Source organism: Suncus etruscus, assembly GCF_024139225.1.
Source record: "Suncus etruscus isolate mSunEtr1 chromosome X unlocalized genomic scaffold, mSunEtr1.pri.cur SUPER_X_unloc_5, whole genome shotgun sequence".
In the NCBI taxonomy this organism is placed as follows: domain Eukaryota; kingdom Metazoa; phylum Chordata; class Mammalia; order Eulipotyphla; family Soricidae; genus Suncus; species Suncus etruscus.
In genome coordinates, this window is record NW_026060325.1 from 140,581 (window position 1) to 165,062 (window position 24,482).

The window sequence follows — 24,482 nt, forward strand, 5'->3', positions numbered from 1 at the left end:
AGAATTCGTTCATAAATTTTGTTTTTACTATAATCAGACACTCCAATGGTCTGAGGGACAGTGAACTGGCCCCGTGTTTAAAAACTTTGAGGACCTGTATTGGCAATAATGGAATGCAGAAATCTCCCATTATATCACATTTCCATTTATGTTTCTTTAGGTTTGTGAGCAAAAGCCTTAGATATATTGCTGGCTCTGTGTTTGATGCATGAAAGTTGATCATGGTTAGTACTTCTTGGTCTGTTGCTTCTTGGATCAATAATTAGTGCTCATCTTTGTCTTTAAATACTTTCTTGAGATTGCATGCAATTTGGTCTGCTATAAATATGACTATCTCAGCCTTTTTTTGTTTTCCAGGAGCTTGTATCATTGTATTCCATCCTTTTCCTTTGAGGCTGTGTCTATCCTGAACTTTGAATTGTATTTTCTGCAGGCATCAGGTGACAGTATTTTATTTCCTGATTCAACCCACTACTCTGCCTTCTGATGGGAGACTTTAGTTCATTGACATTTAAGGAAACTTTTGACAGAAAAGGCTATTTTGCCATTCTATTTGTAGGACTATTCTTACAATTGGGGATTTGGTTTATGTCATTGTTACTTGAGTAATTCATTTAGAATGAGTTTGTTATGTGCTCCCTTCAGCAGCACATATACTAAAATTGGAAGAGAAGATTAACATGGACCCTGCTCAAGGATGACATGCAAATTTGTGAAGTGTTCCATAAAATTAAAACAAAAAGAGAATTGGTTTGTTTAGCACTATATTCTGAGGGGTATTTCTTGTTTGAGAATGTTTTTGACCCGCCCTCCCATAGAAATAATAGGTTCACGTGATAGTGATTGCTAGGTTGAAAGTTTCTCTTATTTAGTAGAATTGATGTCATTCCTCCTTTTCTTCCCTGTATTGTTTCAAATGGGAGATCAGTTTTGATTCATATGTCCTTTCTTTGTACTTAAGGTGCTTCTTCCTTACTTCGTTACTGCTTTAAAGATTTGATCTCTGTTTTTTATTTGTTTGGACTAATATGTCTGTTCATGTTCTGTCAGGCAGTTTTGTTTAGCTATCTTTATGGCACGTAGATTTGTACAGGAGCCTCTTTTAAGAGAGTAGCAAAGTTAGGTGCTATTATCTACCTTATACCTAATTCTTCTCTTTTCCCATTTTCCTCTCATCTGATATTCCTATATATTGGAGATTCTTTCTCTTTGTTAATTAAGCACCCTACATTTTGTTCAACTGTTTTCTCTCTTCTTGGCAGCCCTCAGGGGGATACACTTGCTCTCTGTTAAGAAATCACTCCTGGCAGCCGTGGGGCACCAAATGGAATCCCAGGATTTGAACCACCAATGGGCCTCGGTCCACAATTTGCAAAAAAAAATCTTACCACTATGCTATCTATCTAGCCCTATCTTTTTTTGTTTGATTTTGGGGTCACACCTGACAGCGTTCTGGGGTTACTCCAAGTTCTGTACTCAGAAATCCCTCCTAGTAGTCTTAGGAAACCAGATGGCTTGCTAGATATTGAGCCATGATCTCCTGAATTAGTCACCTGCTATGTGAGTATCCTGCCATTGCTCACAGTATCTCTCCTGACACTCCCTCCTTCTTTTCCTTCCTTCCTTCCTTCCTTCCTTCCTTCCTTCCCTCCCTCCTTCCTTCCTTCCTTCCTTCTTTTCCTTTTATTTTTAAAATGGCACACCCGATGATGCTCAAAGATTGCTTCAGTTTTTTTTTTTATTTAAACACCTTGATTACATACATGATTGTTTTTGGGTTTCAGCCATGTAAAGAACACCACCCATCACCAGTGCAACATTCCCATCACCAATGTCCAAGTCTCCCTCCTACCCACCCAACCCCCGCCTGTACTCTAAACAGGCTCTCCATTTCCCTCATACATTCTCATTATAAGGAAAGTTCAAAATGTAGTTATTTCTCTACCTAACCTCATCACTCTTTGTGGTGAGCTTCCTATGGTGAGCTGGAACATCCAGCTCTTTTCACTTTTGTGTCTGGAAATTATTATTGCAAGAATGTCTTTCATTTCTCTTAAAACCCATAGATGAGTGAGACCATTCTGCGTTTTTCTCTCTCTCTCTGACTTATTTCACTCAGCATAATAGATTCCGTGTACATCCATGTATAGGAAAATTTCATGACTTCATCTCTCCTGACAGCTGCATAATATTCCATTGTGTATATGTACCACAGTTTCTTTAGCCATTCATCTGTTGAAGGGCATCTTGGTTGTTTCCAGAGTCTTGCTATGGTAAATAGTGCTGCGATGAATATAGGTGTAAGGAAGGGGTTTTTGTACTGTATTTTTGTGTTCCTAGGGTATATTCCTAGGAGTGGTATAGCTGGATCATATGGGAGCTCGATTTCCAGTTTTTGAAGGAATCTCCATATCGCTTTCCATAAAGGTTGAACTAGACGGCATTCCCACCAGCAGTGGATAAGAGTTCCTTTCTCTCCACATCCCCGCCAACACTGTTTGTTCTCATTCTTTGTGATGTGTGCCATTCTCTGTGGTGTGAGGTGGTATCTCATCGTTGTTTTGATTTGCATCTCCCTGATGATTAGTGATGTGGAGCACTTTTTCATGTGTCTTTTGGCCATTTGTATTTCTTCTTTCTCTAAGTGTCTGTTCATTTCTTCTCCCCATTTTTTGATGGGATTAGATGTTTTTTCTTGTAAAGTTCTGTCAGTGCCTTGTATATTTTGGAGATTAGCCTTTTATCTGATGGGTATTGGGTGAATAGTTTCTCCCACTCAGTGGGTGGCTCTTGTATCCTGGGCACTATTTCCTTTGAGGTGCAGAAACTTCTCAGCTTAATATATTCCCATCTGTTAATCTCTGCTTTCACTTGCTTGGAGAGTGCAGTTTCCTCCTTGAAGATGCCTGTAATGTCTTGGAGTGTCTTGCCTATGTGCTGTTCTATATATCGTATGGTTTTGGCGCTGATATCGAGGTCTTTAATCCATTTGGATTTTACCTTCGTGCATGATGATAGCTGGGGGTCTATGTTCAATTTTTTGCAAGCGGCTATCCAATTGTGCCAACACCACTTGTTGAAGAGGCTTTCCCTGCTCCATTTAGGGTTTCCTGCTCCTTTATCAAAAATTAGGTGGTTGTATGTCTGGGAAACATTTTCTGAGTATTCAAGTCTATTCCACTGGTCTGAGGGCCTGTCCTTATTCCAATACCATGCTGTTTTGATAACTATTGCTTTGTAGTAAAGTTTAAAGGTGGGGAAAGTAATTCCTCCCATATTCTTTTTCCCAATGATTGCTTTAGCTATTCTCAGGTGTTTATTGTTCCAAATAAATTTCAAAAGTGCCTGATCCACTTCTTTGAAGAATGTCATGGGTATCTTTAGAGGGATAGCATTAAATCTGTATAATGCCTTGGGGAGTATTGCCATTTTGATGATGTTAATCCTGCCAATCCACGAGCAGGGTATGCGTTTCCATTTCCGCGTGTCTTCTCTTATTTCTTGGAGCAGAGTTTTATAGTTTTCTTTGTATAGGTCCTTCACATTTTTAGTCAAGTTGATTCCAAGATATTTAAGTTTGTGTGGCACTATTGTGAATGGGATTGTTTTCTTAATGTCCATTTCTTCCTTATTGCTATTGGTGTATAGAAAGGCCATTGATTTTTGTGTGTTAATTTTGTAGCCTGCCACCTTGCTATATGAGTCTATTGTTTCTAGAAGCTTTTTGGTGGAGTCTTTAGGGTTTTCTAAGTAGAGTATCATGTCATCTGCAAACAGTGAGAGCTTGACTTCTTCCTTTCCTATCTGAATTCCCTTGATATCTTTTTCTTGCCTAATCGCTATAGCAAGTACTTCCAGTGCTATGTTGAATAGGAGTGGTGAGAGAGGACAGCCTTGTCTTGTACCAGAATTTAGAGGGAAGGCTTTTAGTTCTTCTCCGTTGAGGATAATATTTGCCATTGGCTTGTGGTAGATGGCTTCAACTAGATTGAGAAAGGTTCCTTCCATTCCCATCTTGCTGAGAGTTTTGATCAAGAATGGGTGTTGGACCTTATCAAATGCTTTCTCTGCATCTATTGATATGATCATGTGGTTTTTATTTTTCTTGTTATTGATGTTGTGTATGATGTTGATTGATTTTTGGATGTTAAACCAGCCTTGCATTCCTGGGATGAAACCTACTTGATCATACTGGATGATCTTCTTAATGAGGCATTGAATCCTATTTGCCAGGATTTTGTTGAAGATCTTTGCATCGGCATTCATCAGCGATATTGGTCTGTAATTTTCTTTTTTTGTAGCATCTCTGTCTGGTTTAGGTATCAAGGTGATGTTGGCTTCATAAAAGCTATTTGGAAGTGTTTCTGTTTGTTCAATTTCATGAAAGAGTCTTGCCAGGATTGGTAGTAGTTCCTCTTGGAAAGTTTGAAAGAATTCATTAGTGAATCCATCTGGGCCTGGGCTTTTGTTTTTCGGCAGACCTTTGATTACCGTTTTGATTTCATCAATGGTGATGGGGGTGTTTAGATATGCTACATCCTCTTCCTTCAACCGTGGAAGATTATAAGAGTCCAAGAATTTATCCATTTCTTCCAGGTTCTCATTTTTAGTGGCGTAGAGTTTCTCAAAGTAGTTTCTGATTACCCTTTGAATCTCTGTCATATCAGTAGTGATCTCTCCTTTTTCATTCCTAATACGAGTTATCAAGTTTCTCTCTCTCTCTTTCTTTGTTAGGTTTGCCAGTGGTCTATCAGTCTTGTTTATTTTTTCAAAGAACCAACTTCTGCTTTCGTTGATCTTTCGGATTGTTTTTTGCGTTTCCACTTCATTGATTTCTGCTCTCAGCTTTGTTATTTCCTTCTGTCTTCCTATTTTTGTGTCCTTTTGTTGAGCACTTTCTAGTTCTATTAGCTGTGTCATTAAGCTACTCAGGTAAGCTCCTTCTTCCTTCCTGATGTGTGCTTGCAAAGCTATAAATTTTCCTCTCAGTACTGCTTTTGCTGTGTCCCATAAGTTCTGATAGTTTGTGTCTTTATTGTCATTTGTTTCCAGGAACCTGTTGATTTCCTCCTTGATTTCATCTCGGACCCACTGGTTATTGAGTATGAGGCTGTTTAACTTCCAGGTGTTAATGTTTTTCTTCTGAGTCCCTTTGGAATTCACAAATAATTTCAGAGCCTTGTGGTCAGCAAAGGTAGTCTGCAAAATTTCTATCCTCTTGATATTATGGAGATATGTTTTATGTGCCAGCATGTAGTCTATCCTGGAGAATGTCCCATGTACATTGGAGAAGAATGTGTATCCAGGTTTCTGGGGGTGGAGTGTCCTATATATATCCACTAGGCCTCTTTCTTCCATTTCTCTCCTCAGGTCTAGTATATTCTTGTTGGGTTTCAGTCTGGTTGACCTATCCAGTGTTGACAAAGCCGTGTTAAGGTCCCCCACAATTATTGTGTTGTTATTGATATTATTTTTCAGATTTGTCAACAGTTGTATTAAATATTTTGCTGGCCCCTCATTCGGTGCATATATGTTTAGGAGAGTGAATTCTTCCTGCTCTATATATCCTTTGATTAATATAAAATGTCCATCTTTGTCCCTTACAACCTTCCTGAGTATAAAGTTTGCATTATCTGATATTAGTATGGCCACTCCAGCTTTTTTATGGGTGTTGTTTGCTTGGATGATTTTTCTCCAGCCTTTTATTTTGAGTCTATGTTTGTTCTGACTATTCAGGTGTGTTTCTTGTAGGCAGCAGAAGGTTGGATTGAGTTTTTTGATCCATTTAGCCACTCTGTGTCTCTTGACTGGTGCATTTAGTCCATTGATGTTGAGAGAAAGAATTGTCCTGGGATTTAATGCCATCTTTATATCGAAATTTGGTGTCTTTTGGTTAGTCTTGTCTTAAATTAGGTCTTTCAGTTTTTCTCTTAAGACTGGTTTTGTGTCTGTAAAGTTTCTGAGCTGCTTTTTGTCAGTGAAACCATGTATTCTTCCGTCAAACCGGAAAGTGAGTTTATAGTATAGTATAGTGGTATACTATTATAGTGGGTATAGTATTCTGGGTGAAGCATTCATTTCATTCAGTCTTGTCACAATATCCCACCACTGCTTTCTGGCATTGAGTGTTTCTGGTGACAGGTCTGCTGTAAATCTCAAGGATGCTTGCTTGAATGTAATTTCCCCTTTTGATCTTGCTGTTTTCAGAATTCTGTCTCTATCTGTGGGATTTGTCATTGTGACTAGGATGTGTCTTGGGGTGGTTTTTCTGGGGTCTCTTTTGGTTGGTACTCTTCGAGCATGCAGGATTTGATCACCTATATTCTTTAGCTCTGGAAGTTTCTCTTTAATGATGTTCTTGACCATTGATTCTTCCTGGGAATTTTCTTCCTGGGTCTCTGGGACGCCAATGATTCTTAAGTTGTTTCTGTTGATCTTATCATAGACTTCTATTTTCATCTGTTCCCATTCTTTGACTAATTTTTCCGTTGTCTGCTCATTTGCTTTAAGTTTTTTGTCCAATCTCTCCTGCTGTATGGAATTGTTATGTATCTCATCTTCCACAGCACCAAGTCTATTCTCAGCTTCTGATACCCTGTCCCAGAGCTTATCCATTTTGTCATTCACTTCGTTTACTGACTTTTTCAGTCCTGTTAGTTGACATGTTATTTCAGTTTGGAGTTTTGTCATTTCTGCCTTCATATTTTCTTGGTTCTTATTAGTGTTCTGTTCAACTCGATCCATGCTTTCTTGGAGTCTGTTGAGCACCTTCCATATTGCTAGTCTAAAGTCCTTATCTGAGAGGTTGATTAGTTGTTCAGTCATTATCTGGTCCTCAGTATTGTCATCTTCATTCTCTATGTCTGATGCTGGCCTGCATTGTTTCCCCATTGTCACACTTGTATTGTGGGTTTTTCTACGTGTTGTGGTGGTATTCATTGTCTATATGATGTAGGCAGCACACTGCTCTGGCTCCTCCCTTCCTGGATGGGCTGACTTGTCTCTAAGGGAGGGGAGTCCTCCGTGGATGAAGCCTCACACTGGGTCAAATCTTAGGCCCGAGCATGCAACAGAGAAGACAGTCCAGAGAGAAATGCTTGCTTCTCTGATATAGCACAGTTCTTAGTGTGATTTTTTCTTATTGTTGCAATGGTGTTCTTTTCTTAGAAGGAGCGCACGGCCGCATAGCGAAGCGGAGTTGCCGTGCTCTGATGGAGCCTCTTTTGCCCCACTCCCAAGAGTTTCACACAAGAGGACAGTAGACAGATATTTACAGTTCACACTCACAGTTGGGCCCCTCTGCGCAGGCTTAGATTTGTGTCTTTTCCCCGCCTGATGTCCCAAGCAGGGAATCCAGCTTCTGCAGCAGTCTGCCGGCCGGTTTTTATGTTCTGAAGTCCCGCCCTGGAAATGGCCTCCGGGAGAGGGAGAGCAGATTTCTGGAGCTCTTTTGCCCCACTCCCAAGAGTTTCACACAAGAGGACAGTAGACAGATATTTACAGTTCACACTCACAGTTGGGCCCCTCTGCGCAGGCTTAGATTCGTGTCTTTTCCCCGCCTGATATCCCAAGCAGGGAATCCAGCTTCTGCAGCAGTCTGCCGGCCGGTTTTTATGTTCTGAAGTCCCGCCCTGGAAATGGCCTCCGGGAGAGGGAGAGCAGATTTCTGGAGCTCTTTTGCCCCACTCCCAAGAGTTTCACACAAGAGGACAGTAGACAGATATTTACAGTTCACACTCACAGTTGGGCCCCTCTGCGCAGGCTTAGATTCGTGTCTTTTCCCCGCCTGATGTCCCAAGCAGGGAATCCAGCTTCTGCAGCAGTCTGCCGGCCGGTTTTTATGTTCTGAAGTCCTGCCCTGGAAAATCAGATTGCTTCAGTTTTGATTGACCATATGGCACACCTGGGATCGAACCACTGCCCTGTCTAGGTTAGGCGCTTGCAAGGAATTCGCACTACTACTTGAGCCACCGCTCCCACTCAGCTCTCCTTTCTTTTTTGACTTCCTTAATCAGCTCTGGTTTGTAATTTGTCTTCAAGACTTTCAATGCGATTTTCTACCTTGTAATTCTAGCCATGGTGGTTTGCTGACATGTTTTTCAGTCCTTCAGTTTCAGTTGTATGGAGTCTCATTTTCCAAAAGAGTTCTTTGAGTTGGTTGAACTGTCCAGCTTTAGATTACTTTTTTTCTTTTATTATTCCCAGCTTTAAATTACTTAAAGTTTGCTGGCTAGTAACCTCTATTTCTTTGCTAAAACATTAAGTGTTTATTTTAGATTCTCCTCTATAAGGTTCATGCATAATGGTGGACTTGGACATTTGCCAGGATTTCTCTCTATATTCTTTTTTTTTTTTACTTTCTCCGGAAGTTTGAGTGCGTTGCAGTGTTTCTTCTTTTGTTTTTCGAAACTTTTTCTTTATTGAAACATCTTGTTTACATATATGATTGTGATTAGCTTTCAGTTATGTCAGAACACTCCTTCACAGTGCAACATTCCCTACACCAATGTCCCCAATCTCCCTCCATCCCACCCCACCCACACCTGTACTGCAGACAGGCTTTCCAGTTCCCTCATTCATTCACATGATTATGGTAGTTCTCTGTGCAGATATTTATATAACTGCACTCACCACTCTTTGTGGTGAGCTTCATGAAGTGAGCTGGAAGTTTAGCCTTTCTCTCATTGTCTCAGGATTGTTGCAAAAATGACTTATCCTTCTTAAAACCAATAGATGAGTGAGACTATTGTGCATCTCTTTCTTTCCCTCTGACTTATTTCACTCAGCATGATAGATTCCATGTACATCCATTTGTAGGAAAATTTCATGACTTCATCTCTCCTGACGGCTGCATAATATTCTATTGTGTATATGTACCATCGTTTCTTTAGCCATTCATCTGTTGAAGGGCATCTTGGTTATTTCCAGAGCCTGGCTATTGTGAATAGTGCTGCAATAAATATAGGTGTGAGGAAGGGGTTTTTTTATTTTATTCTTGTGTTCTTACGGTATATCCCTAGGAGTGGAATAGCTGGGTCGAATGGGAGCTCAATTTCCAGATTTTGGAGGAATCTCCATATCACTTTCCATAGAGGCTGGACTAGTGGATAAGAGTTCCTTTCTGGGGCCGGGCGGTGGCGCTAAAGGTAAGGTGCCTGCCTTGCCTGCGCTAACCTTGGACGGACCGCGGTTCGATCCCCCGGTGTTCCATATGGTCCCCCAAGCCAGGAGCAACTTCTGAGCACATAGCCAGGAGTAACCCCTGAGCGTTACTGGGTGTGGCCCAAAAACCAAAAAAAAAAAAAAAAAAAAAAGAGTTCCTTTCTTTCCACCTCCTCGCCAGCACTGATTGCTCTCATTCTTTTTGATGTGTGCCAATTTCTGTTGTGTGAGATGGTATCTCATCATTGTTTTGATTTGCATCTCCCTAATGTTTAGTGATGAGCATTTTTCATGTGCCTTTTGGCCATTTGTATTTCTTTTTTATTATAGTGTCTGTTCATTTGTTCTCCCCATTTTTTGCTGGAATTATATTTTTTTTTCTTGTAAAGTTCTGTCAGTGCCCTATATATTTTGGATATTAGCCCCTTATCTGATGGGTATTGGGTGAATAGTTTCTCCCACTCGGTGGGTAACTATTGTATCCTGGGCACTATTTCTTTTTCTTTTATTTTTGTTATTTTTAATTATGAGAAGTTTTCCATATGTAGACTGGTCAGAAATTGCCAGTGACAAACTTAGCGCAACCCAGCAAATCTCAGCACACACCAAGTTAAGATCCAGCATTGCTGGCCTCCTGGGCTGAAACCCAGAAGGCCTGGAGGCCGGGGGCAGAAGAGGGGAAGGCTGGGGGCCTATCAAGGCTTCCAGCGCACCCAAGTTAGGGAGAAGGCCTTCCACATGGGGTCTCTCCAAACCCCATGCTGCTAGAGATAGCCTCCAGCTCAAGAATGGATGGATAGAGAGCCGGAAACCAGGATCTGCCCCTGAATATTTTCTCTCACTCGGTGGGGTAACTTTTGTATCCTGGGCACTATTTCTTTTGAGGTGCAGAAGCTTCTCAGTTTAATGTATTCCCATCCATTGATCTCTGCTTCCACTTGTTTGGAAAGTGCAGTTTCCTCCTTGAAGATGCCTTTAGTCTCAATGTCATGGACTGTTTTACCGAAGTGTTGTTCTATATACCTTATGGTATCAGGTCTGATATCAAGGTCTTTAATCCATTTGAATTTTACCTTCGTACATGATGTTAACTGGGGGTGTATGTTCTCTTTTTTGCAAGTGACTAACCAGTTCTGCCAGCACCGTTTGTTGAAGAGGTTTTCCCTGCTGCACTTAGGATTTCTTGCTCCTTTGTCAAAAATTAGGTAATTTTATGTCTGGAGAACAATGCCTGAGAACTCAAGCCTATTCCACTGATCTGAGGGTCTGTCTTTATTTCAATACCTTGCTGTTTTGATAACTATTGCTTTGTAGTACAGTTTAAAGTTGGGGAAAGTAATGCCTCCCATCGTTCTTTTCCCTAGGAGTGCTTTAGCTATTCGAGGGTGTTTATTGTTTCAGATGAACTTCATAAGTGTTAGATCCACTTCTTTGAAGATTGTCATGGATATTTTTAAGGGGATCGCATTAAATCTGTATAATGCTTTGAGGAATATTGCCATTTTAATTATGTTAATCCTGCCAATTCATGAGCAGGGTATGTGTTTCCATTTCCGTGTGTCCTGTCTAATTTCTTGGAGCAGGGCTTACAGTTTTCTTTGTATAGGTCTTTCACATCTTTGGTCAAGTTAGTCCATGATATTTAAGTTTCTGTGGCACTAATGTGAATGGGATTGCCTTCATGACTTCCTTCTCTTCCCTATCATTTGGTGTATAAAAGGCCATTGATTTCTCTGTTTTGATTTTGTAGCCTGCCCCCTTGCTATATGAGTCTACTGTTTCTAGAAGCTTTTTCATAGTCTTTAGTGTTTTCTAAGTAGAGTATCATGTCATCTGCAAACAATGAGAGCTTGACTACTTCCTTTCCTATCTGGATTTCCTTGATATCTTTTTCTTGCCTGATCGCTATAGCAAGAACTTTCAGTACTATGTTGAAGAGGAGTGGTAAGAGCAGACAGCCTTGTCTTGTACCCGAATTTAGAGGAAAGGCTTTTATTTTTTCTACATTGAGGATAATATTTGCCATTGGCTTGTGGTAGATGGCTTCAATTAGATTGAGAAAGGTTCCTTCCATTCCTGTCTTGGTGAGAGTTTTGATCAAGAAAGGGTGTTGGACCTTATCAAATGCTTTCTTGGCGTCTATTGATATGATCATGTGATTTTTATTTTTTTGTTGTTGATGTTGTGTATGATGTTGATAGATATATGGATGTTAAACCATCCTTGCATTCCTGGGATGAAACCTACTTGATCGTAGTGTATGATCTTCTTTTTTTATATATATATATATTTTTTGTGGTTTTTGGGTCACACCCGGCAGTGCTCAGGGGTTACTCCTGGCTTCATGCTCAGAAATTGCTCCTGGCAGGCACGGGGAACCATATGGGACGCCGGGATTTGAACCGATGACCTTCTGCATGAAAGGCAAACGCCTTACCTCCATGCTATCTCTCCGGCCCCTTTTTTTATATTTTTACCTTTTCTCCATCTCCTCTTTCTCAATTAAAAATAATTTTAGCTTGACTTTTTGCTTCATGTATTATTTTCAAATGTCAGATTATATACTTGTGTATTGTGGTGATAGGCACTGCTTTTTTTTGTAGCTTTATACTTTCTTTTTCTTATATGCAAAGTGCATGGATGACATTAGGAGGTACAACTATTAGCATCATTATGAAAATGATGGCTTTCTTTTTTACTTTCCACATCCCTTTTCTAGATTTGTTTGCCCTGTCAGAACACATATTATTTTTATTTTAACATGGTAGGGCATATCATATAACTTTTGTCATCTTTTTTTTTTTTTGAAACACCTTGATTACATACATGATTGTGTTTGGGTTTCAGTCATATAAAGAACACCACCCATCACCAGTGCAATATTTCCATCACCAATGTCCCAAGTCTCCCTCCTCCCCACCCGACCCCCGCCTGTACTCTAAACAGGTTCTCAATTTCCCTCATACATTCTCATTATTAGGACAGTTCAGAATGTAGTTATTTATCTAACTAAACTCATCACTCTTTGTGGTGAGCTTCGTGAGGTGAGCTGGAACTTCCAGCTCTTTTCTCTTTTGTGTCTGAAAATTATTATTGCAAGAATGTCTTTCATTTCTCTTAAAACCCATAGATGAGTGAGACCATTCTGCGTTTTTCTCTCTCTGACTTATTTCACTCAGCATAATAGATTCCGTGTACATCCATGTATAGGAAAATTTCATGACTTCATCTCTCCTGACAGCTGCATAATATTCCATTGTGTATATGTACCACAGTTTCTTTAGCCATTCGTCTGTTGAAGGGCATCTTGGTTGTTTCCAGAGTCTTGCTATGGTAAATAGTGCTGCAATGAATATAGGTGTAAGGAAGGGGTTTTTGTATTGTATTTTTGTGTTCCTAGGGTATATTCCTAGGAGTGGTATAGCTGGATCGAACGGGAGCATGATTTCCAGTTTTTGGAGGAATCTCCATATCGCTTTCCATAAAGGTTGAACTAGACGACATTCCCACCAGCAGTGGATAAGAGTTCCTTTCTCCCCACATCCCCTCCAACAATGTTTATTCTCATTCTTTGTGATGTGTGCCATTCTCTGTGGTGTGAGGTGGTATCTCATCATTGTTTTGATTTGCATCTCCCTGATGATTAGTGATGTGGAGCACTTTTTCATGTGTCTTTTGGCCATCTGTATTTCTTCTTTGTCATAGTGTCTGTTCATTTCTTCTCCCCATTTTTTTATGGGATTAGATGTATTTTTTGTAAAGTTCTGTCAGTGCCTTGTATATTTTGGAGATTAGACCCTTATCTGATGGGTATTGGGTGAATAGTTTCTCCCACTCAGTGGGTGGCTCTTGTATCTTGGGCACTATTTCCTTTGAGGTGCAGAAGCTTCTCAACTTAATATATTCCCATCTGTTGATTTCTGCTTTCACTTGCTTGGAGAGTGCAGTTTCTTCCTTGAAGATGCCTTTAGCCTCAATATCCTGGAGTGTTTTACCTACGTGTTGTTCTATAAATCTTATGGTTTTGGGTCTGATATCGAGGTCTTTAATCCATTTGGATTTTACCTTCGTACATGATGTTAGCTGGGGGTCTAAGTTCAATTTTTTGCAAGTGGCTACCCAGTTGTGCCAACACCACTTGTTGAAGAGGCTTTCTTTGTTCCATTTAGGATTTTTTGCTCCTTTATCAAAAATTAGGTGATTGTATGTCTGGGGAACATTCTCTGAGTATTCAAGCTTATTCCACTGATCTGAGGGCCTGTCCTTATTCCAATACCATGCTGTTTTGATAACTATTGCTTTGTAGTAAAGTTTAAAGTTGGGGAAAGTAATTCCTCCCATATTCTTTTTCCCAATGATTGCTTTAGCTATTCTCAGGTGTTTATTGTTCCAAATAAATTTCAAAAGTGCCTGATCCACTTCTTTGAAGAAAGTCATGGGTATCTTTAGGGGGATCGCATTAAATCTGTACAGTGCTTTGGGGATTATTGCCATTTTAATGATGTTAATCCTGCCAATCCATGAGCAGGGTATGTGCTTCCATTTCCGCGTGTCCTCTCTTCTTTCTTGGAGCAGAGTTTTATAGTTTTCTTTGTAAAGGTCCTTCACATTTTTAGTCAAGTTGATTCCAAGATATTTGAGTTTGTGTGACACTATAGTGAATGGAGTTGTTTTCTTAATGTCCATTTCTTCCTTTATATATTGGTGTATAGAAAGGCCATTGATTTTTGTGTGTTAATTTTGTAGCCTGCCACCTTGCTATATGAGTCTATTGTTTCTAGAAGCTTTTTGGTAGAGTCTTTGGGGTTTTCTAAGTAGAGTATCATGTCACCTGCAAACAGAGAGATCTTGACTTCTTCCTTTCCTATCTGGATTCCCTTGATATCTTTTTCTTGCCTAATTGCTATATCGAGTACTTCCAATGCTATGTTGAATAGGAGTGGTGAGAGAGGACAGCCTTGTCTTGTGCCATAATTTAGAGGAAAGGCTTTCAGTTTTTCTCCATTGAGGACAATATTTGCCTCTGGCTTGTGGTAGATGGCCTTAACTATATTGAGAAAGGTTCCTTCCATTCCCATCTTGCTGAGAGTTTTGATCAAGAATGCGTGTTGGACCTTGTCAAATGCTTTCTCTGCGTCGATTGATATGATCATGTGATTTTTATTTTTCTTGCTGTTGATGTTGTGTATTATGTTGATAGATTTACGGATGTTAAACCAGCCTTGCATTTCTGGAATGAAACCTACTTGATCATAGTGGATGATCTTCTTAATAAGGCATTGAATCCTATTTGCCAGAATTTTGTTGAAGATCTTTGCATCTGCATTCATCAGCGATATTGGTCTGTGATTTTCTTTTTTCGTAGCATCTCTCTCTGGTTTAGGTATCAAGGTGATGTTGGCTTCATAAAAGCTATTTGGAAGTTTTCCTGTTTTTTCAATTTCATGGAAGAGTCTTGCCAGGATTGGTAGTAGTTCCTCTTGAAAGGTTTGAAAGAATTCATTAGTAAATCCATCTGGGCCTGGGCTTTTGTTTTTGGACAGACATTTGATTACTTTTTTAATTTCCTCAATAGTAATGGGTGTGTTTAGATATGCTACATCCTCTTCATTCAGTCGTGGAAGATTATAAGAGTCCAAGAATTTATCCATTTCTTCCAGGTTTTCATTTTTAGTGGCATAGAGTTTCTCAAAGTAGTTTCTGATTACCCTTTGAATCTCTACCATATCAGTAGTGATCTCTCCTTTTTCATTCCTAATACGAGTTATCAAGTTTCTCTCTCTTTCTTTCTTTGTTAGTTTTACCAGTGGTCTATCAATCTTGTTTATTTTTTCAAAGAACCAACTTCTGCTTTCGTTGATCTTTTGGATGGTTTTTTGGGTTTCCACTTCATTGATTTCTGCTCTCAGCTTTGTTATTTCCTTCTGCCTCCCTATTTTTGGATCCTTTTGTTGAGCGCTTTCTAATTCAATGAGCTGCGTCATTAAGCTATTCAGGCATGCCCCTTCTTCTTTCCTGATGTGTGCTTGCAAAGCTATAAATTTTCCTCTCAGTACTGCTTTTGCTGTGTCCCATAGGTTCTGATAGTTTGTGTCTCCATTGTCATTTGTTTTCAGGAAGGTTTTGATTTCCTCTTTGATTTCATCTCGGTACCACTGATTATTCAGTATGAGGCTATTTAACTTCCAGGTGTTAAAATTTTTCTTCTGTGTCCCTTTTTAGTTCATATATAATTTCAGGGCTTTGTGGTCAGCAAAGGCAGCCTGCAAAATTTCTATCCTCTTGATATTATGGAGGTATGTTTTATGTGCTAACATGTAGTCTATCCTGGAGAATGTCCCATGTACATTAGAGAAAAATGTGTATCCAGGCTTCTGGGGGTGGAGTGTCCTGTATATATCTACTAGGCCTCTTTCTTCCATTTCTCTCCTCAGGTCTAGTATATTCTTGTTGGGTTTCAGTCTGGTTGACCTGTCTAGTGTTGACAATGCCGTGTTGAGGTCTCCCACAATTATTGTGTTGTTATTGATATTATTTTTCAGATTTGTCAACAGTTGTATTAAATATTTTGCTAGCCCCTCATTCGGTGCATATATGTTTAGGAGGGTGATTTCTTCCTGCTGTACATATCCCTTGATTAATACAAAATGTCCATCTTTGTCCCTTACAACTTTCCTAAGTATAAAGTTTGCATCATCTGATATTAGTATGGCCAGTCCTGTTTTTTTTTGGGTGTTGTTTGCTTGGATGATTTTCCTCCAGCCTTTTATTTTGAGTCTATGTTTGTTCTGACTATTCAGGTGCGTTTCTTGTAGGCAGCAGAAGGTTGGATTGAGTTTTTTGATCCATTTAGCCACTCTGTGTCTCTTAACTGGTGCATTTAGTCCATTGACATTGAGAGAAAGAATTGTTCTGGGAGTTAGTGCCATCTTTATATTAAAGTTAGGTGTGTCTGTTGGTAAGCCTTGTCTTAAAGTATGCCGTTCAGTTTTTCTTTTAAGAATGGTTTTGAGGGGCCGGAGAGGTAGCATGGAGGTAAGGCGTTTGCCTTTCATGCAGGAGGTCATCGGTTCGAATCCCGGCGCCCCATATGGTCCCCTGTGCCTGCCAGGAGCAATTTCTGAGCCTGGAGCCAGAAATAACCCCTGAGCACTGCTGGGTGTGACCCAAAAACCACAAAAAAAAAAAAAAAAAAAAAAGAATGGTTTTGAGTCTGTGAAGTTTTTGAGCTGTTGTTTGTCTGTGAAACTATGTATTGTTCCTTCAAACCTGAAAGTGAGTTTTGCTGGGTGCAGTATTCTAGGTGAAGCATTTATTTCATTGAGTTTTGTCACTATGTCCCACCATTGCCTTCTGGCCTTGAGTGTTTCTGGTGACAGGTCTGCAGTAAATCTCAAGGATGTTCCCTTGCATGTAATTTCTCTTTTCGATCTTGCTGCTTTCAGAATTCTGTCTCTATCTATGGGATTCATCATTGTGACTAGGATGTGTCTTGGGGTGTTTTTTCTGGGGTCTCTTTTAGTTGGCACTCTTTGGGCATGCAGGATTTGATCGCATGTATTCATTAGCTCTGGTAGTTTCTCTTTAATGATATTCTTGACTGTTGATTCTTCCTGGAGATTTTCTTCCTGAGTCTCTGGGACTCCAATGATTCTTAAGTTGTTTCTGTTGAGCTTATCATAGACTTCTATTTTCATCTGTTCCCATTCTTTGAGTAATTTTCCCATTGTTTGATCATTTGCTTTGAGGCTTTTTTCCAATTTCTTCTGCTGTATGTAATTGTTATGCATCTCATCTTCCAGTGTACTGATTCTATCCTCAGCTGCTGTTAACCTGTGGGAAATCTCAACCATGTTTTTCTTCAATTCATCTACTGAGTTTTTCAGACCTGTTATTTGACCTGAAATTTCAGTTTGGAGTTTTCTGATTTCTATCTTCATATTCTCCTGATTCTTATTAGTGTTCTCTTCTATACTTTGTTTGAGTTCTTTGAACATATTCCATATTGCAACTCTAAACTCCTTATCTGAGAGACTGACTAGGTGGTTGGTCATGTTCAAGTCATCAGAGTTGCCATCTTCATTCTCTATGTCTGGCGCTGGCCCGTGTTGTTTCCCCATTGTCACACTAGTATTGCGGGTTTTTCTACGTGTTGTGATTGTATTCATCGGCTAAATGATGTGCACTGTCGCGAAGGGGAGCGGAGCAACCGTGCTCCTCTGGTTCCTCCCTTTCTGGGCGTGTGGACTCACCTCCACGGAAGGCTCACGGGAAGGCAGGCTGGCAGATGAGCCGCACCCAGGATGAAATCAGGACAAAAATGCAGGATAGCAGAGTGGAGAGGCAGAAGGGTGCTGGCATCTGAGATCCAGCGGAGTTCAGTGGCTCCTCCCTTTCTGGGCGTGTCGACTCACCTCCACGGAAGGCTCACGGGAAGGCAGGCTGCAGATGAGCCGCACCCAGGGTGAAATCAGGCCGAAAATGCAGGACAGCAGAATAGAGAGGCAGAAGGGTGCTGGCATCTGAGATCCAGCGGAGTTCAGTCGTATATGATCTTCTTGATGATGCATTGGATCCTATTTGCCAGGATTTTGTTGAAGATCTTTGCATCAGCATTCATCAGGAATATTGGTCTGTAATTTTCTTTTTTGGCAGCATCTTTGTCTGGTTTTGGTAATGAGGTGATGTTTGCTTCATATAAGCTGTTTGGGAGTGTTCCTTTTTTTTTTTTTCTTCAGTTTCATGGAAGAGCCTGGCTACGATTGGTAGTAGCTCCTTTTGAAAGATATGAAAGAATTCGTTAGGGAACCCATCTGTGTCTGGGCTTTTTTTTTGGGCAGATGTTTGACTACAGTTTCAATTTCCTCAGTAGTGATGGGGGTGTTTATATATGCTACATTCTCCTTATTTAAATGTAGAAGGTTATAAGTGTCCAAGAATTTGTCCATTTCTTCTAGGTTCTCATGTTTAGTAGCATAAAGTTTGTCAAAGATGTCTCTGGTTACCCTGTGGATCCCTGCAATATCTGTCATGATCTCCCCTTTTCATTTCTTTCTTTCTTTTCTTTTTTTTTGGATTTTGGGCCAGACCCATTGGTGCTCATGGGTTACTCCTGGCTGTCTGCTCAGAAATAGCTCCTGGCAGGCACAGGGGACCATATGGGACACCGGGATTCGAACCAACCACTTTATGTCCTGGATCTGCTGCTTGCAAGGCAAACACCGCTGTTCTATCTCTCCGGGCCCACCCTTTTCATTTCAAATACAGGTTATCAGGTTTCTCACTTTCTTTGTGAATTTAGCCAATGTTCAATCAATCTTGTTTATTTTTTCAAAGAACCAACTTCTGCTTTTGTTGATTTTTCGAATTGTTTTTTGGTTTTCCACTTCATTGATTTCTGCTTTCACCTTTGTTATTTCCTTCTGTCTCCCTAATTTTGGTTCCTTTCGTTGGTCATTTTCTAATTTTATGAGCTGTGTTGTTAAGTTATTCAGGTATGCCCCTTCTTCCTTTCTGATGTGTGCTTATACAGCTATAAATTTTCCTCTCAGGTCCGCTTTTGCTGTGTCCAATAGATTCTGGCAGTTTGTGTCTTCATTATCATTTGTTTCCAGGAAAGTTTTGATTTCCTCTTTGATGTCATCTTGGACGCACTTGTTGTTCAGTAGCAGGGTGCTTAATTTCCAATTGTTAAAGTTTTTCTTTTGTGTGCCTTTTTAGTTCACATCTAATTTCAGAGCCTTGCATTCAGCAAAGGTAACCTGCAAGATTTCTATCCTCTTTATTTTATGGAGGTATGTTTTAATTGTCAGCATGTACTCTATCACGGAGATTGATCCATGTACATTGGAGAAGAATGTGTATCCAGGGATGTCTATTTGGGATGGAGTGTTCTATATATATCTACTAGTCCTTTTTCTTCCATTACTCTTTTCAAGGCTAATATGTTTTTGTTGGGTTTCAGTCTGGTTGACCAATCAAGTGTTGATAGGGCCGTGTTGAGGTCTCCCACAATTATTGTATTGTTCTTGATGTCTTCTTTCAGAGTTGTCAGTAACTGTATTAGATAATTTGCTGGTCTCTCATTGGGTGCATATATGTTTAATCTGATTTCTTCCTGTTGCACATATCCCTTGTTTAGTTCATAGTGTCCATCTTTGTCCCTTACTACTTTTCTGAGTATAAAGTTGGTGTAATCAGATATTAATATGGCCACCCCAGCTTTTTTGAGGGTGTTGTTTGCTTGGATGATTTTTCTCCAGCCTTTAATTTTGAGTCTGTTTTTTCTGACTATTCAGGTGTGTTTCTTGTAGGCTGCAGAAGGTTGGATTCATCTTTTTGACCCTTTTTGCCACTCTGTGTCTTTCATTTTTTTAATATAAATTTTATTTTGAACATAGTGGTTTACATATTGTTGACAATATTTTAGGTACATGTTTACACAAAATCAAGGGGATTCTCATCACCGATTTTTCCTCCCTACACCTCCGTTTTCATCCTACCTCCCAAATCCTCCTCCTTCACCCCCGGAGCTGCTAGAAAATGTGGTTCCCTGTGTACTTAGTTTACTACTTAGTAGTCTTGAACCTGTTTGGTCTTGGTGTCTCCCTTATTTCCCCCTCTTTAACTGGGAGGCAGAATGAGATTGTTCAAGTTATGTGATTTTATTTGAAGAAGAAAAAAGTAATAAACTGGGGTCAAGGTCTAATATGCCGAAAATTGGCGGAATCCTTCTTGAGGCTCTCATCATCAGTTTGAGAAACAAAGGAGAAATATAAGGTCAAACACCCCAACAGTACAAAAAGAAGTGTCAAATATCCAGTGAGCACTCCAACAATAACAAGGATAAGCACCACAAAAATAGCCATGGTCTTGAGATAAAAAACATGGCAGGGCATATAAAGAAAGAAAAGAAAAGAAGGAAAAAACATAAATATAAATGGGGACAACAACTTTAATAACCACACTAAAACAAGGAAATCAACAAGAAGTAGATAGGTAAATAAAAATAAAAAATAATAAAAAATGAGTATTTAAAAAAATAATATATATATAAGAAATAAAAAAATGTCTTGTGCTTTTTGCCTTTTTTCCCTCCTGCAATGGCATAATAAATATTTTTTTCTTCTTTTTTTCATAATAAATATTGAGGTCATTCGAAAAGAAATTCACTTGGCCTAAGAGATATGGGGTTTCTCCACCCTTGGAGTATATTGTCATGGGATTAACTATAGACTCCGTTCATGCTCATTTACTCTCCCCTTGGTGCATTTGTGCTGTTTGGAAGGCTTCTTCTCCTTCCTGGGTGATAAAATCAGACCTCTGTATCTAGAGATCTCAGTATCTTCAAAGGTCCAGGACAGGGATTTATGATGAAGTCTTTCTTTGTGGTTCTAGAGGTTCTGTTCCCTCAGTGTCATTTTAATCCATCTTATGTGGTTGGTGGACTTGGTCTTTGTACTTATCTTAATGGAACCTAGGATATCGTCTTTCATTGTGTTTCCAGAAACCCCATTCTGTTGCAATTGTCTAAGCCAGACCTTTGGAACTGCGGACCATGGTTGTTCTGCAGGTGTACTTAAAACCCTAGACTGGGGTTTTTTATTGTTCCCAAGATACATACAGTCCAGTCATGGTTCTAGGAGCCAGTCATCTGTAAATCGCGATCTTGACTTTTGGACCAACCAAAGGGTGACAAGTCTTCTGATTTTGTCTTATTGTTAGCTGGTGAGGTACGACAACCTGCTCTTATGTAAAGTTCTTCCAATTTTCCTCGTTGTCAGGATATCATATTAGAGCTGGCACTTGTTGGTGGCCCAGCAGTATTAAGGATGTCCCGGTTGGGATTTGTTTCCCATTGCTGTTGTGAAGAACTTTGTCGTTTCTATGTCTGGGATCCAGGGTTCAAGGCTGGACGGATAGTGTCTAATCACCTGGGGTCTAAGTTGGGTCCACATGACATATTTTCAAGGTGGGAGATATCCCTGTATTGTAAACAAGTATGAGTTCTTATCCCTAGTAGATAAGAGCTTGTTTTCATATGTAGGATTTCCCCTTTTATTAGTTTGCCTTTGCAGGGAGAAATGGTGCTACATTATATTTTCAGTGCATTTGGGGTGGACAGAGAAGAAAACAAAAAGAGGTCACACACCCAAAAAAGATAAAAATAGGAATAAAAATATATGTGTTCACCTATGTATATGTAGAACAAACATTTAAAAAAATGAATTAAAGTAATTAAAGGAACAAATTGATGCAAGTTTTACTAGTGTCTAATGAAGTCTCATATCTTTGCTAGTGTATTCACGTAATGGATCTGTTTATTGGCAATAATGGCATACAGAAGTCTCCCATTATATCATTTTTCCATTCCTACGTTTCTCTAGGTTTGTGTGCAAAAAGTCTTACGTATATTGCTGGCTCTATGTTTGATGCATAAAAGTTGATCAGAGTTAGTACTTCTTGGTCTGTTGCTTCTCTGGTCACGACTTTGTCCATCTTGGTCATAAATGCTTTCTTGCGGTTGCAAACAATTAGGTCTGATAGAAGTATAGCTGTCCCACCTTATGTTTCTATTTCAGTAACTTGTATAATTTTTTTCTATCCTTTTCCTTTGAGCCTGTGTCTGTCCTGAACTTTAGGCTTTTGGGTGACACCCTGTAGACTCTGGAGGGTTACTCTTTGCTGTGCCCTTAGAAATCGCTCTTGACTCCTGTGCCTGTCTGCCTGTGTTTTTGAATCCATGAAGCACTCCTCAGAGCCCTGGGAAGTGAACCCTCAAAAAACTGCATTCTGAAGCTGCCCAGTGAGCGAGTAAGAAATGGCTGCCTGTGCAGGTTGCCAGACAGAGTGCTTATTGCTCTACCTGCGGAGACGCAGCCCTGCTGTGCTTCTTCTGAGGAAACTGAGAACCTGCAGGGAGCTCTGTCCTGTGCTTCTCTGTCTTTCCTGGATTCTTGAAGCTCTCCCCATGGGAAGTGAACCTCAAAAGCTGTCATTTAGAGGCCCAGAAGAGTGCATCTTCGCAGCTGCAATCTTTCGAACCAATGAACCCCACCACAACAGACAGAAAACACCATACTACAAGCGTGACAATAGGGAAACTGCGCAGGCAAACACCATACACAGAGAACGAAGACAATAGCTTGGATGACTAAAAAATTCGAAGCACCTGATTAACCTCAGATATGGAAATTAAAATTGCAATATGGAAAATGTTTGTAGAACTCAGAGAAAGCATAGATCGATCTGAACAGAACACAAAGACAGAAATCAGAAAACATCAAACTGAAATAGCAGATTAGCTCAATAGAAAACCTCAATAAATGGCCTCGCCAGCAGGGTATCAGCAGCTGAGGAGAGAATCGGAGTACTGGAAGACGTGATGCGGAAAATCTCAACACAAAAGAAGAAATTGGAAAAGAACCTTAAGACAAACGAACAGGCAATGGATAAAGTATTCAAGGAGTGCAAACAGATGAAAATAGAAGACTGTGATAAACTCAACAGAAACAACATGAGAATCATTGGAGTCCCAGAGACCCAGGTAGGAGATCTCCAGAAAGAATCAACTGTGAAAGACATCATCCAAGATACTCCCAGAGTTAAAGACTACATGCAATCAAATCCTCCATGCCCGAACAGTACCAGTGAAAAGAGACCCAAAGAAGAACACCCAAGAAACATCCTCGTTACACTAAAAAAAAAAAACCACAGATAGAGATAGAATACTGAAAGCAGCAAGATCAAAGATGTGAAGGACCTATACAAAGAAAACTATAAAGCCCTGCTCCAAGAAATAAGAGAGGACACATGGAAACGGAAACACATACCCTGCTCATGGATTGGCAGGATTAACATCATTAAAATGGCAATACTCCACAAAGCATCATACAGATTTAATGTGATCCCCTTTAAAATACCCATGACAATCTTCAAAGAAGTGGATCAAACACTTATCAAGTTCATCTGGAACAATAAACACCCTCGAATAGCTAAAACACTCCTAGGGAAAAGGAAAATGGGAGGCATTACTTTCCCCAACTTTAAACTGTACTACAAAGCAATAGTTATCAAAACAGAATGGTATTGGAATAAAAACAGACCCTCTGATCAGTGGAATAGGCTTGAGTTCTCAGGCATTGTCCCCCAGACATACAATTACCGAATTTTTGACAAAGGAGGAAGAAATCCGGGCCCGGAGAGATAGCACAGCGGCGTTTGCCTTGCAAGCAGCCTATCCAGGACCTAAGGTGGTTGGTTCGAATCCCGGTGTCCCATATGGTCCCCCGTGCCTGCCAGGAGCTATTTCTGAGCAGACAGCCAGGAGTAACCCCTGAGCACTGCCGGGTGTGACCCAAAAACCAAAAAAAAAAAAAAAAAAGGAGGAAGAAATCCTAAGTGGAGCAGGGAAAACCTCTTCAACAAGTGGTGCTGGCAGAACTGGTTAGCCACTTGCAAAAAACGAACATACACCCCCAGTTAACATCATGTACGTAGGTAAAATTCAAATGGATTAAAGACCTTGATATCAGACCAGATACCATAAAGTATAAAGTACAACATGTCGGTAAAACAGTCCATGACATTGAGACTAAAGGCATCTTCAAGGAGGAAACTGCACTTTCCAAAGATGTGGAAGCAGAGATCAACAGATGGGAATACATTAAACTGAGCAGCTTCTGCACCTCCAAAGAAATAGTGCCAAGAATACAAGAGTCACACACTGAGTGAGAGAAACTATTCACCCAACACCCATCAGATAAGGGGTGAGTGCAGCTATAGAAATAAATACACTGAGAACTACCATAATCATGTGAATGAATGACTGAACTGGAATGACGTCTGGAGTACAGTAGGGGTGGGACAGGATGGAGGGATATTTGGGACATTGGTGGTGGGAACGTTGCACTGGTGAAGGGGGTGTTCTTTACATGACTGAAACGTAATCACAATCATTTATCTAATCAAGATGTTTAAAGAAAAAAGTCGCTCCTGTCCAGAACCTATCATGGGACCAAATAAATAAAAATAAAAAATTCTAGTCTAGGCTTTGGATACGACCTGTACAGCAATCAAGGTCTCTAATTCCTAAACCTGACTGAGACCACTTCAACTGATCATAACTTCTGGAGACATAATGAAAGACTCTATTCTATGTTTTGCTTTAGGAGTGGTACAAAAACCAAGACCACCAACTGCAAAAGACTGATTAAAACAACAGTGATGAAACAGAACTTCTAGAACCATAAAGGACTCCACCCTAGGCTCCATCCTATGACCTGTGCAAATACCAAAATCTCTAGTTACATAGGTCTGAT

The 24,482-nt window shown here is 40.0% G+C and overlaps 1 pseudogene; it reads left to right on the forward strand.

Annotated features, from left to right (window-relative positions):
* The first annotated feature begins 632 nt into the window (after positions 1–632).
* On the forward strand, positions 633–732 carry LOC126000652 (uncharacterized; annotated as a pseudogene).
* Positions 733–24,482: the final 23,750 nt, after the last annotated feature.